Source organism: Capsicum annuum, chromosome 9 (genome assembly GCF_002878395.1).
Source record: "Capsicum annuum cultivar UCD-10X-F1 chromosome 9, UCD10Xv1.1, whole genome shotgun sequence".
Classification (NCBI taxonomy): domain Eukaryota; kingdom Viridiplantae; phylum Streptophyta; class Magnoliopsida; order Solanales; family Solanaceae; genus Capsicum; species Capsicum annuum.
The window spans coordinates 134,492,658-134,508,171 of NC_061119.1; positions in this window are offsets into that span (position 1 = coordinate 134,492,658).

Sequence of the window (15,514 nt, forward strand, 5' to 3'; positions counted from 1 at the left end):
GGGCAAAGTGTTTGAGTTTATTAATTTGAGCAAGGAAACATGAGTGTGAGGTAGTATTCTCTCAAGTTCACTTAGTTAGCTAGATATTATCCTTATATGGCAGCTGACAATAGGTCCAAGATAAGTAAGTTTATGTCTGGCATGTCTAATAGTGTGTTAAAAGAGTGTAAGACTGCAATGCTGATTAGTGAGATAGACTTTTCTAGGATGATGGTTTATGCCTAACAGATAGTGGAGTAGAAGATTAAGGAGAGGGAACGAGGGAACAAGAGAGCTAGGATGGGTTGTTTTAGATTCAATCAGCCAAAGTTAGAAGGTGGTAACTGTCCTCAGTTTCATTAGTGGTCTTCAGCCCAGTACCTTCTTCATCCAGTGCCCTAGTACCCAAATTCATAAATGATAATAAGGATAGGGAACCAGGATCTAAGTCCCAGGTTAGTTTTAGCAGTGCTCGTACCAATCTTTTATGCCAGACACTATCAAGGTGAGTGTAGATAGGGTAGTGATGTGTGCTTCGGGTATAGCAAGCCAAGCCATCAAATTCGAGAGTGTCGGATAGTTTCTCAGAAAGGTAGGGATGTGCACCAACAAGGAAAGTCCCATCAGTTGTCAGTTCCATTCGGTCGCCCAACTCAGCAGGGTGTCACTTCCAATGCTACCAGTGGTCAACGTCTGAACAGATTATATACTTTTTAGTCCTTCCAATAATAGGAAAATTCACCTAACATAGTTACTGGTACTTTGCAGGTCTTTCCCTTATATGTTTATCATTTACTAGACCCTGTAGCTTCTCTTTTTTTGTAACTCAATATATAGCTATTAATTTTGGAGCCAGTCTCGAAACTCTAGTATATCTCTTTTTAATATCTATCCCAATATGTGTTTCCATTATAGCCAGGGAGGTATACAAGAACTAACTAGTCACAATAGCTTAAAAATTTACTTTAGTTGATCTTGTGAAGTTAAAGATGATGGATTTTGATGTCATTCTCGGCATGGATTAGCTCCACTCATGCTATGCCTCAGTTGAATATAGAAATAGAATAGTTCATTTTCAGTTTCCAAATGAACTAGTCCTTGAATGGAGGGATAGTACTATAGCTTTTATGGGTAAGTTAATTTCGTACCTAAGAGCAAAAATGATGATATCGAAGGGGTGAATTTACCATCTTGTGCGAGTCAAATACTCTAACACAGAAAATTCTATTCATGAGTCAGTCCTAGTAGTAAAAGAATTATCATATGTGTTTGTTGAAGATCGTCCTAGAGTTCCTCCCAAAAGGGAAATCGACTTTGGAATAGACCTTCTCCCAGATACTCAGTCTATATCTATTCTGCCATATAGAATGGCTCCTGCTCAACTCAAAGAACTAAAATAATAGTTAAAGGATCTCCTAGAGAAGGGATTCGTCTGACCCAACATCTCTCCTTAGGGTGCACCTATTCTATTCGTGTGTAAGAAAGATGGTTCTTTTATAATGTGTATAAACTACCGTCAGTTGAACAAGGTCATAGTCAATAATAAATATCCATTTCCTAGAATGGATGAATTGTTCAACCAACTTTAGTGTGACTTTTAGTTTTCAAAGATAGACCTCAGGTTAGGCCATTATCAGCTTACAGTTAGAAAATGTGACATTTCAAAAATAGTCCACCAGATAGCTTAAGCGTCATAAGAAGAATTATCTGACTCATGATCTTGAGCTAGCAGCTGTAGTGTTTGACTTAAAGATTTTCAGACATTACTTGTATGGGGTACATACAGATGTGTTCACAGACCACAAAATCCTTCATTATGTGTTCTCGAAGAAATATTTTAATTAGCGTCAGAGAAGATGGTTAGTGTTATTAAAAGATTATGACATAAGTGTTCTGTATCATCTGGGCAAGGACAATATAGTGGTTGATGCTCTCAGTAGAATGTCTTTGGGCAGTATAGCTCATGCTGAGCATGGTAAGAAAAAAATAGCTCGGGAAGTCCATCATCTTACCCAACTAAGTGTCCATTTAATCGATTCAGTAGAAGGTAGTGTATAGGTGTAGAGTAGCTCACAGTTATCTTTAGTCTTAGGGGTAAAGGAAAACTAGGATAGAGATCCCATTCTAATTAAGTTGAAAGCTTCAGTTAGAGATCAAAAGTAGAGGTTTTCTCCTAAGAGAGAGATGGTGTTTTACATTGTCAGGGTAGATTGTGTGTACCTCGTATAGACGATTTAAGGTAATCTATTCTGGTAGAAGCACATGGCGCGTGCTGCTCTATTCATCTAGTGGCCATAAGATGTTCCATAATTTATGGGAGATCTATTGGTGGAGTAGGATGAATAGAGATATTGTAGAGTTTGTAGCTAAGTGCTCTACATGTCTGCAAGTTAAGGTTAAGCACCAGAAACGTAGTGGGCCTATGGAGAAGTTTAGTATTCCTAAGTTTGTAGCCCTAGGTATGCCTCATATCTATCGTCAGCATGACTCAATAAGGATTATCGTAGACAGCATGACAAAATCAGCTCATTTCTTGCCAGTCCATACCCTTACTCAGCCAAGGACTATGTCAATCTTTATGTCACAGAGTTTGTTAGGTTGCATGGTATTCCGTTATCTATCATCTCTAATAGAGGTACCCAGTTTACCCCTCAGTTCTGGAAAGCATTCCAAAAGAGTCTTAGTACCAAAGTCCACCTCAGTATAGCCTTTTAACCTCAGACATATGGTCAAGAAGAAAGGACCAATCAACCTCTTGAGGATATGCTGAGAGGATGCGTTGTTGATTTAAAGGTAGTTGTCATGACCATTTGCCTTTAATTGAATTCTCATACAATAAAAACTATCATTCCAGTATCCATATGGCTCCGTTTGAGACTCTCATGGTAGGAGATGTAGATTGCCAATTGGTTGGTTTGAAGTAGGTGAGGCTGCAGTAGTAGGGCCTTACTTGGTGTTTGATGTGTTAGAAAATATTTAGTTGATTAGAGAAAGAATTAAGTCTTCCCAGAGCCAATAGAAATCATATGCAGATATGAGAAGAAAGGATCTCGAGTTTGAGGTTGGTGATCTTGTGTTCTTTAAAATATCTCTTATGAAGGAACTGAGGAGATTCGGCAAGAAAGGAAAACTCAGTCCTTGATATGTCGGTCTCTTTAAAATTAACATTCGTTTCTGAAAGGTAGCTTACGAGATGGAGTTGCCTTCATATTTAGCCTTGGTACACCCAGTGTTCCATGTCTCATTGTTAAAAAAATGTATGGGTGATCCAGCTGTATTTATTCCCTTAGAAAGTGTAGGTATTCAGAACAGTCTTTCCTTAGAGGAAGTTCCAGCTGAAATTATTGATCATAAAGTTCGTAGACTAAGGAAAAAAGAAGTTCCACTAGTCAAAGTTCTTTAGCAGAATTAGTCCATTGAGGGAGCTACTTGGGAAGCATAAGCAGCTATGCAGACCAAGAACCCCCACCTCTTCTCCATGAATCAAAATTCAGTATAAGGTACCAAATCTTCTTAAGATTTTTATCAATCATGCTCAGTTTCAGTTGCACATCATGTTTATGTCAATTGTGCATTCATGAATTAGTCCAGTCATGCATTCCATGCATCAGATACACATATTCAGTGTGTAATCTCAGTCTAACAGTTTTCCTCAGCCTAACTAGTTTCATTCGGGGACGAATGATCTCAAGGGGGAGATATTGTAACACCTCATATTTCCTTAGCATAATCTAAGTCCCAGTGTAGGAGTATTCATATATAAAAAATTCTAAAATGCTCATTATATCCAGTGTAGAGCCTCCCATTGCGTAAGAAATTTAATTAGCTTTCCAACAATATAAAATTCACCCAAATCCGATAACCGGCTAACAAGTTATGGAAATTTTAAATTTTAGTCGTTAAACACCGTCATTTTAATCCTTAGCACATCGTGTAGGCTACCCAAATAATAATTGTTGATTTCTAGTTTGACTCTGCGATTATGGCACGTCATGAAGAAGGCAAAATTCCTGCTTGTCAATTTCCAGTGGGTTTTGCACGATGTTGGCGCATAGCGGAGGTAGACATAATGGCACCCAATGCTTTACCACGATGGAACTGTGTCACGACATTTTTCCAGGTCCCAGTTGTCCATTTTTTAGTGGCTTGGCGCATCGCGCCGAGGCCAAAAATTAGGATGGTCAGTTTTCATCTTCCATTTTTAAAATTGTTTGAGGGTATTTGGGTCTTTTTCCACGTGCCTAATAAACCTAAAATGCGAAATTTAACCCCTAAACACCCTAAGTAGTTATCATTATTTGAATTCCTCTCGAAAACAAAAATCCCTCTTTCATGAACAATTAACTCTAGTTCTCAAATTCAAGGCAATTTCTCAAGAATTCTCCATTGATTCTCCAAAATTCATTATCCCAGGTATGTTATATGTTCATCCATGGATTCCTTTCATCCATGGAACTCAAGTAACCTTTTTAAATATAAAGTTATGATCTTTTTAAGATATTCAATTTTAAATCATGACTTCATCCATTAATCTCCATGAACTTTGATTTAATACCATGTTTCAATGAAGTTATTGTTGTTATTCGATTCTTCATGTTTTAGTGTTATCATTTGTTGAATTAAATCAGGAATTAGTGTTTTCTATGACAATTTCATATCAATTATGCCAGTTTTTAGTAATTCTATGATTATTTTAAACCATGAACTATAAGTGTTTGATAAAATGCCTACAAGAGCAAATTGTTTTAATAAGAGTCTTCATGTTATGTCCTTCAATGTTTTAATGTAATGATACTACTATTGTTTTGAATCCTGGGGGTATTGAATACCCGAAACCGTAGTTGTTTATTTAATGTTGTCTCAGTATCTTCAGAATAACTTCAAATTATATCATGAGCATTATAAGAACAATCAGTTAAATTAAGAATAGTCTAGCGTTTCAGCGTTATTTAGTTAGGAATAGGATTTATCATCGAGCGAATGTAGGGAGGGATGCTTCCCCGTCAGATAAGAAGAGTCGTTAGTAGCAGTCGCTATACTCCAGAACTACATATCCAGCATAGGATATGAGTAGTCACCCATCAGATTAGGCTTTACTATCTCGCAGAGGTCACCCATCAGTTCATGCTTGACACCCTTAATCCTTTGGACATGATATCAGTTAAATGGATCAACATAGCTAATGTTCGTACCCATGGCACGGTATTAACACCCTTCCAACTGGGGTTACAGGTTGGACCTCGATTATCTCAAATTGGGGAATGTCGGTTAGTTGATACCTCCCACAGTCTCATGTATTATCTCAGTTACAGTCCCAACTCAGCTATTCAGTCTTAGTGTTGTTTGACCAAAGCATAGACTTTTCAGTTATTTTCAATATTTTAGATTACAAATTTCATTGGTTCATGTCATATGCTTGGTCATGCATCCTCAGTGTCTACTAATTTTCATGTATTTTTATTATTTTACAGACTTCCATGCATGCTCAGTATCTACAAATTTCATGTTCTCTATTCAATATTTCATGCTTTATATGTATATTCAGATAGATCATTACTCATATCCATGAAACCTTGCATGTTAGCCTACCTTATTTAGCATACCATTACATTAAAAGTACTATTAGCATAACTTTTTTTGGTGCTATGATGTCTCTTATTATAGGTATTAATGCTCAGTTCTCGGATCGCACTTAGTCCCTTAGATTCTCAGTAGTATAGTAGCAGTGGTAAGTCCTCATCACCCGAGGATAGGCTATGTCATTTCATATTTTTATTTCAGTATCAGTAGAGTTAGTTGTGGCCTGTCCTATCAACTCCTAGTCAGTCAGTCGTAGAGGTTTTTCAAACATTACAGTCAGATAGTTTTCAGCTTATCAGTACTTTATCAGATTCAAACAGTCATTTTCCAAGATTTATTTTTCAGTTTGAATTCAGATATTTAAAACCTTATGGAAGTTCAATTATTATTCCGTAATTCATGATTATATGATTCAGTGCTCATAGCAGGTACTAGCTCATGGGTTAGCTTGTGGTTACTTGAGACTGCATGCACCATGTAATGACTAGGTGGTAGTCTCGGGTCGTTACACCTACTTACCTCTATAATTAAATATAAATATCGTTTCCTATACTAAGTATCATACCAAATATGTGCATTTCCTCACCTTATCTACCAAAGTTTAATATGGTCAATAAAATCTCTTACTTGTAACATTTTCTTCAACACTTGAGTACCACCTCCAGGTTTCCATATGAGTTCTTTAGAATGTAGTATCGTATAGTACTTATTCATTATGTACTCACTCCATATGGACTTCTTAGTTCTAAAGTTCCACCAAAGTTTACAAAATAAATCAGTTGATACATCTTAGAGAACCCTAAAACCAAGGCCTTATTCTTCTTCTGGCAAACATATCTTAGACCAAGCTACCCGATTTCTACCTTTTCTTTCTTCTGTACTGCTCCAAAAAAATCATACAAATCATCTTTGAAGAGTATTTAATACCTTCTTAGGAAGATTCATGATTGACAGGCAATGAATAGGCACACTTTGTAACACATGCTTAATTAAAATAGCTCTCCCCCAAATGATAAAAGCCTCCACTTCTAAGATAGTAATTTTCTACTAATCCTATTCAGTATTAGTTAGTAGTACTTCTTTTTAATTTTATAAACCACTAGACATCAAAGATAATTAAAAGGAAACTCTTTCCTTAATATACCTGTAACAACTTCTACTATTACTGTTGCTCCATTAGATACCTTCTCATGAAAATATAAGACACTCTTGTCCTTGTTAATTCTCTGGCCAGATCCCATCTCATACTTATCCAAAATAGATGTCAACAATTGTAAAGTCCTCCACTCTACCTAACATAATATAATAATATCATTTGCATATGTAAGATGATTGATTTTGGGACTTCCTATAGGCATGCCAAGCAACTTGAAACTCTTTATAGTCATTAATCCCTTTAATTCACTTTAGTTAACCTCTGTTGCAATGATAAACAAGGTAGGTGATAGAGGATACCCTTGTCTAAGACCCTTAGATGATTTGAAGAAACCCCTAGGATATCCATTTATCAGCAAGGAGTACCAATTATTTGGCAGCAATCTGAATATCATATCTATATGTTATTCACAAAACCCAATCTTTCTCAGAAAATTAGTCACGAAAGCCAGTCCACCGTATCATATGCTTTCATCATATCAAACTTCATGACTATGTTTGGTGGTTTCCCTCTCTTTCTAATTTAAGAAACTATCTCCTGCACTACCAAAATGTTCTAAGCAATACTTTTTCCTTGTATAAATCTAGCTTGTTCCTCAGATACTATATCTGTCAAAATGCACTTAAGTCTTTCATGAAAAATCCTTGAAAAGATCTTATTCAGAAAATTACTAAGTAATATTGGTCTTAGATATAAGAAATTCTTAACCACTAGTTTCTTAGGTAACAACACCAAGTTTGTGTATATGTTGAATCTTTGGAGATCATAACAGCAGAAAAAGTCTATAACCATCTAATAAAGACTAGTAGCGACTATTTCCCAAGCATGCTAAAAAAAGCACCAGTTATTCCATCAGGACCTCCAGCACTATTTCTATTCAACCCTATTACTGCTACTTTGACTTCCTCCATAGTTGGTATCTTCTTTATATTAACATTCTGATCTTCAGTTATCACTGTTGGTAGTGCATCCAACATTGAGAAGTCATTATCATCCTCATTCTTTTGAAACTAATTTTGATAAAATAATACTGTAGCTTTATTAATTTAATTCTTATTTTCTAACTATTCTCCTTCATCATTCTAAATCCTATTGATTTTTAGTATAGACCTACTTCCTTTGACAATAGCATGAAAGAATTTTGTGTTCTTTTCTCCACCATTAAACCATGGAAAACTAGCTTCTACTTCATGAATTTTTCCTCTCTTTTGAACTATACTTTTAGCTCACCTTGTGCCTTGAACAACACTACCTTATTCTCTTCTGATGGATTCTCCTCAAATTACTTCTCCCTAATCTTGATTAAATCCTCAAGTGTAATTATCTCCTGGAAGATATTTCCAAATGTTTGCTTACTCTACTTAGTCAATGCAGCGTTGGTCTTCCTCAGTTTTTGATGAAAATTAAAGAATGGGTTACCATAAAATTCCACTTTCAAGTTTTTCCTGATGAATTCCAAACAAGATTCCACTTGAATACAAAAGTTAAGAAACATAAAAGGTTTTATAAAATACTTTTGATTAGTATTACAATACAATAACATGGGTGCATGATCAGACCAACTTCTTAGTAAATTTTCCATATCCAATACATAAAATATCTCTTGTATCTTATCATTAACAAGTACCCTATCTAGTCTTTTGAATATACAATCTTCATCAACTCTGCTATTCCACCATGTAAAATTACTTCCCTTAAGAGCAATTTTCTCCAGGTTATAATTGCTTATGCAGTGGTTAAAGTATTCTATTTCTTCAAATGTCACAGACAAACCTCCAAGTTTGTCCTCTGCATTCCTTATGACATTAAAATCCCCTTATATAATCCATGGATCATTTATATTACTATTCAAATTCCCCAAAGACTCCCAAAGCATAACTTTCTCTATTTTATTACATCTTGGCATAAATTAATGTGACCACCACGACCACTCCTTCCTGTTGATTTTCTAATATGAGTATGAGTTGTTCTTCCCCATCACTGACTATGGTATACTTCATTGTTGATTCTATGAATGCCCAAATCTTTCCTAACATATTGATTACTGCATGCTTCATTCCAAATATTCTGTTATATACTTCAATATTATGCCCCTTCTGAAATGGTTCCATAAGACCTATGAAACCAAATTTGTACCTTTTGTGCATTTTTATTAACCCTGTAAAAGCCTTCTGAGTATCAAAGGCCCTTATGTTCCATATTAATGCATTTATTTTGAAACTAAATTAGCTATTTGGCTCCTTGTCTACATTGTACTGCTACTGATGTCTTTGTTTTTTTGTTCCTTTTAACTTGCTTTTTCTTCAATGACTTGGTATAATTAGGAGATAAATCTCCTTCCATCGATATCTTTTCAACATTATTTATCAAGCCATCCTTATCTAGATCCTCCTTCTTACTATTAACAACTTTTATCATGTTACTCACCTTCATAGACAGAGGCTCTATATTCTCTAGAATTTTTTTCTAAGAAGGATTTCTCTATATCACCATCAACTCTCTTGACTCATTTTGGTTCCCCCTTTGTCTGATGTTTTCTTTGTATCTGCACTCATACTTTCTGAAATTTGAACATTAGTATTTCCTGCATTCTAATTCTTTGCCTCTCTTTCTATGTCTGATTATTGTTTCTACGTTTCCTCAACCTTGTAATTATTAATATACCTTGTAAGCAATAGTCTTTGCAATACTTAGGTTTGTGGTAATATTGAATTTGGAATCATTTGGACTTTAAATTCCCAGTAACATCATCTTACTCATTGATTTAAATTTTGTGTGGTGGCTTAATAACTAGATCTACCTGTATCTTCACTCTTGTGCAACTCGGCCTAGTATGGTTCCCTGTGGCCATATCCACCACCAACGGCTTTCCACAGCTGAGGCAATCCAAAATATAGCTTCTTTAGAAAAAAAATTAGGTGGAAGAATTGGGAATGAGATCTATGCTACTCCCACTTTAGTTTCAACATCTGTTTAAAACCATGGATACCATTTAAGGGTCCTAATTTGCCAATACCTCTCTCTATATTTAATATAATATGCAAAAGTGGACAACAATTAAACATAGTCTTTTAATTGATTCAAATGAGTCAAAATATGCCTTGATCTAGAACTCCTATTGTACAATATCCCTTAATCCCACATTTTTTAGGAATTAATTTATGTAACTCATTAACATCAGGCTTGCCATAAGAGAACTTACCAACAATTGAATGTTGTAATATTTCTTGCAAAATCAAAAGTTTCACCTCCGAGGACTTCCAAGTAGTCGAAGGCTCTCCATGTAGCATTACTATTGTGTTTTGAAGGAACTCTTACATTTTCATGCACATATAATTTAGGTTTAAGAACTTCAGCATATTTAGGATCATTTACATTCTATATAACTTGCTTTGATGAGTCCTCCAGTGGGATAGCCCCATCGAAAATGGTAGCCATCTAGATTAGAAATTGGATCTACGTAACTAAATTTTCATACGTTGTTTTTAGGGTTTTTCCATTTGGATCAGCTTGTGGGTTAACTCAGACTACAACTCCTGAGGATGCATGTGTTATGTTGTTAATTGATTATTTTTTTGAGTAATGTATTTTGTATATAATGTGTAATTGTCTGCTGCTAATGTAATGCCATAGCCTAATTCCTTTGTTTCTTATTGTTGTGCTTCATGAATTCACATAGTGTTATTTTTGTAAAGTAAAAATAGGAGGGGGTAATGTTTCTTTAGCTTAAATGTGAAATTGACTGTGTAGGGATCTTAGGTTCTTCCTTGTTAAGAATCTTGTTTGTGTTATTTTGTTTTTGTTGCCTGAGGAGATACAAACATTCTAAATTAAGGGTTTTGATGTGTCATGGTTTTATGGAACTTTCGATGCTCAAAATGGTGAAAATATGCACTTGGGCTATTTTGTTTGATATGATGTATATTTCATGTATGATGCAAGTAAATTAGGTTGGAAGTTGCATGGGTCTGAAAAGGATGAAAACCCTCCAGAATAATAAAAGTACTATTTCAATCACATGTCATTTAGTCACCTAATGACTCGTGACCTCAGTCATGATAATACCAGTGAGTGGGGTTAATTTCAAGAGGTAAGTGAAGCATGAGACGAATCATGACATCTGAAAAAGAGTTATAGTGTGAGTCGTGCTGAGGATAAGAGTAAAAATCCTAAAACATGACAAATTGAGGCCCCAGTGGATAAGAGTTAAGGATATGAGTCGTGATGATACCCTACAACTCATAGTGAGGAGTCTTTTTGAGAATGGAGTAGAAGTACTGAAAAGTGAAATCTCACTAGAGTGATATCGAGTCTCATCTAATGATTCATGATATGTCACTATGAGCTGTGACTACGGAAGACAAAAGAGAGATATGATAGCAAGCAGCGAGTCATTGTCATTCCAAACGACTCATTTCTAGAGGTGTGACCACTGTCGACTTAATTTTCCTATTTTGCTTTTATTAGGTCTCCTTTATTATTTTGAGATACTATAAATACCCTTGGGTTATTCCTGTATTATGTTACACACTTTGAGATATTTACACGTACTTTGACATATTTGATACTCTTGTTATTGGTTTTTGATTTTCGTAATTAATCAGAGACTTTGGATTTTCTTCTTTCATCATTGTGCAATTAATTCTATGTTTTATTTATTGAATTCCATGGTTTACTGCATAACCATTAGTGGCTAATTTCCTTAGCTAGGTTGTGGGAACCTTGACGGATTAACAAAATAAGAGAAGTATTAGGTTCGGTTAAATCATTGTTATTGTATGTATTGTGATCTTCTTCATATTGATTTTTTCCTTAGCTACCGCAGAAGCTAAGGACTTGCCTGTATTTGCGATCATCCTCACAAAGGAGTTTAAGATTGGGAAAAGAAGATTACAGCATTGATTCGATGCTATCAACCCTCGTCTAATAACTTAAGACCCACAAGGTAATAGTTAAACTAGGATCAAAGACAAGGGTTAGTAAGGCGACACCCTAAGACTCAGATAGTGAAAAATGATATTTTTCAATGAGTCCACAATATTGTTGGTGGTACATATCTTGTCAGATTTTGCATGAGTAGCATTGATATAGTTGGATTTTGTATGAGAAATTTCCGAGGCAAGAAGCCAGAGGGAGCATAGTACTAGTGTTCGTTTCAGATTGTTTTACAACCAAAGACATCCAAAGTTTATTACTCTTTGTTGTTTGATAAAAATCTCTCCATTTACTTTTTCACACTGCCCTACTATTTTAGCAAGTTTGAGACACAAGTTCAACCAATTCCCCGTAGGATCGACCCCAACCTAGTTGGGTTACTACATTTTAATTCGACTGGCTTATACTTCATGGAGGTCTAAAAAGACCTCTATCTAGAGGATACCTACTCCCAAAAGGAATACCAATAACACTACACTGATGACATGGCTTCTTACCACCACCTTTATAAGTCTCAATACATGCTATCTCTGTGGTCCTCACATGTTCAACAACCTGAAGCAAGAAAGACTCAGCTACTATCAAGTGCTCCGAGGACAAATGGTGTGGTAATGCTAATCCTCTAATAAATCCATTCACCATATCATGCAGAAATTTATATTAAATAGAAATATGTCTACTCCACTCAAGAAACCCAATCTCATACTCTGCAACTGACATAGAACCCTATTGAACATCGACAAACCCAACACTGTCCTGAGATTTGATTGAAGAACTGGATGACATCCCTGGCTATGAGGTATCTACAAAAAGACTTGGAATCCCCAAAGGTGAATGCCGAAAGGCTAAAGCATTCATGAGCTCTAACAAAGTCTAGGTTGGCCCCAAATCCTCTGACTGATGCTGAAGATCTTCAACCTCTATCCTTGACTCCCTAGCCTGACATTGCACTAAAACTCTTGAAATGAGTGCCAAAGTCCCATCCACTTCTATCGACAAGATCGTATCGTCCATCTAGGACATAATAGAGTCAAATAATGTACTTGAGGTTCATAGAAACATGGACACATGATAAGTAGTGAAGAACAAAATTTCCTAATAATGACCTATAGCCTCCCAAAGATAGGTTACAAACATCTCCGCACCAATCTTCAGAACTCTATTTGACAGTATGTCTCGACCAAAACTAGGGTCTAGCCGGGATGGGTATCTCAAGCCCACCATGAATCGAAAACCATCCCCATCGCCTAACCTTATCAGAAAAAAATAACAATAAAGCGAAATCCAATCAAGAATAAAAAGATTTATAGATAACTCAAATGGAACAAAGAGAAAAAATAATAACAAACCCATATTTGTCCACAATAGCCTCTAAAGCTAGAATGCCAAATAGGCTGGGGCATCCTCCCGACAATAACAAAAAAGAAGCCAAAAGTAATGAGTCAATAGGGAAAGAATAATGAAATGATAAGGCCTTCTGAAGGATGGAGGTTTAACACTTCAAAGCTACTTAATAGACAAATGCACCACCTAACATATCACATGGGTAATAGAGATATCTTCGAACCCTACTTCATGAAAAAATGTATCATCCTAGATAGTCAGTGGGATAAGCACTAGCATGTAACTCAGGGAAAGTGATAAAATAATGCCATGTGAAAAATCTATCAAACCCATATATACACTTTCATATATACATATAAAGATGTCAGAATAGGGTAAAGGGTCATGAAATATTTGTTTTACAGCCATTTACTTGGATTGTATAGCTCAATCTATCCTAAAAGTACCCATGGGACATATAGGTTCAGCTCCTCATATTGAAATGACCCAGTGCAAGTTAGTCGTATGAACTAGAGAAATATGAGGAAGGGGCAAAGCCACCGAGGCTCCGATCGTTAAATATATATATACATATATAGTGTGTGTGTGTGTGTGAACCATGCACATGGTCTATAAGTCATATAGACCCCCACACTGGAAAACTTGGTTTCTAGTATCATCCCCTCCCCCCGCTCGAGACCTCCACCTTCACAGTGAGCAATACAACCTCCTTTAAGCCCAAATTAGTACAATTTGCACATAATTCCAACGTTTAACCCGGGATTCATTCATAAAGGTATTTACCACTTGTTATCATCATATCATTATGCTAGCAAGCTAAATTAAACACGTCAAACCAATTCACACAATCAAATTGGACACCCAGGTTTCATTAAAATCAAAACCATGGCCACCAAAGCCATCTAAATACATTTTAATATCCATTTATCCATCAATGCAATGTATTGGATTCAAAAGCAAGTTCAACAATGCAATTTTCCATAATTAAAATCAAACTCACAAAGTGGGTTGAGGTTCATGCAGTTTCAAGCCAAAATTCATATAGTTTTGGAAAAATCATTTACCCCATTCCAAACATTTAAATAATGTGCCAATTCAATCCCTAAAACACTAATTTAAAGCATGAATAAACAGGTCAAAACATGGGAAAAGTAATTCGATCTGTAAAAATCAAAACCCCTCAACACAATTTTAAAAAATAATTTAAATCACGTGAAAATCCGTTCAATTCATGCCGTAATGTAAAATTAAAGTTTAGAGAAAAGAAACATGCCTGAAAAGCACAAGAAATTGAAATCAATTTGAAGTTTGGAGCCCGCATAATGTATTATCCATCACAACCTTAAGCTTTCTTGGGTTTTGAGTTAAAGATAATTGAGCAGAGTTTTATCTTTTAAAACTAAAGGAAAAGGGTCATTTTTGTGTTTATAAGTCATTGAAAAGGTGAAAAGACCAAAAGCACCCCACCTCAAGTGAAAAAACCAAAATTGGATGAAATTTGCACCTTGGCGTGGTACATTGCTATCATCCTCCATGCCATACTGATATGTAGAGGTTAACCTCTATGGCAAGGTGATATCGCAAACCCTCATTGCCCCAACATCCAAAATGACCCTGAACCCCTTCCAGAAATTCAAAAACCTTCCCTAAACACCCTATTAATATCCCTAAACATAATTCAAGTAAAAAATAGACATTATGAACACGTGAGGGTCAAAAATAAAATCATTAAATTTTAAGGGTTTTAAATTATCCCTCCCTCCTTAGGATCATTCATCCCTGAATGATGAGCTAGAACATTTTTAGCACGAGAATATTAAGAATATATCAGAATCAAATGACAACTCAGATTTTGACAAGAGGCAAATGAGACTCATACCTTATGCACTTCATCCAACATATCAAACAAGAATGGATAATTAGCCTTCATATCTTCCTCAGTTTCCTTTATAGCCTCTACTACCTTTTAATTCCTACAAAGAACCTTCACTGAATCTACGTCCTTGGTCCTCAACATACGAACTTACCTATCTAATATTCTAACTAGGAATTTTTCGTATGACAAAGAATCCATAACACCAATATCCTCAACTAGCCCTATAAAACAAAGGTCACCCACACACTTCTTAAGCATGGAAACATGAAACAAGGGATGAATAGAACCCAAACATGCAGGAAAATATAGTTCATAAGAAACATTCTAAATTCTCCTTACAATCTGACATGGTCCAACATAAAAGGGATTGAGCTTCCCCTTTTTTCCAAACCTCATGACTCCTTTCATAGGAGACAACTTAAAAAAAATCCAATCACTTACTTTAAACTCCAATTATCTTTGCCTCATATCCACATAAGACTTTTGGCGACTTTGAGCCAACTTCAGTCTTTCTCTTATCACTTTCACCTTCTCCATGTCTTGGTGAACCCAGTAATGACCAAACAACCTAGTATTACCAACATCAAACCATCCAATAAGAGAAGTACACCCCCACCATAAAGAGCCTCAAAAGGTGTCATCTG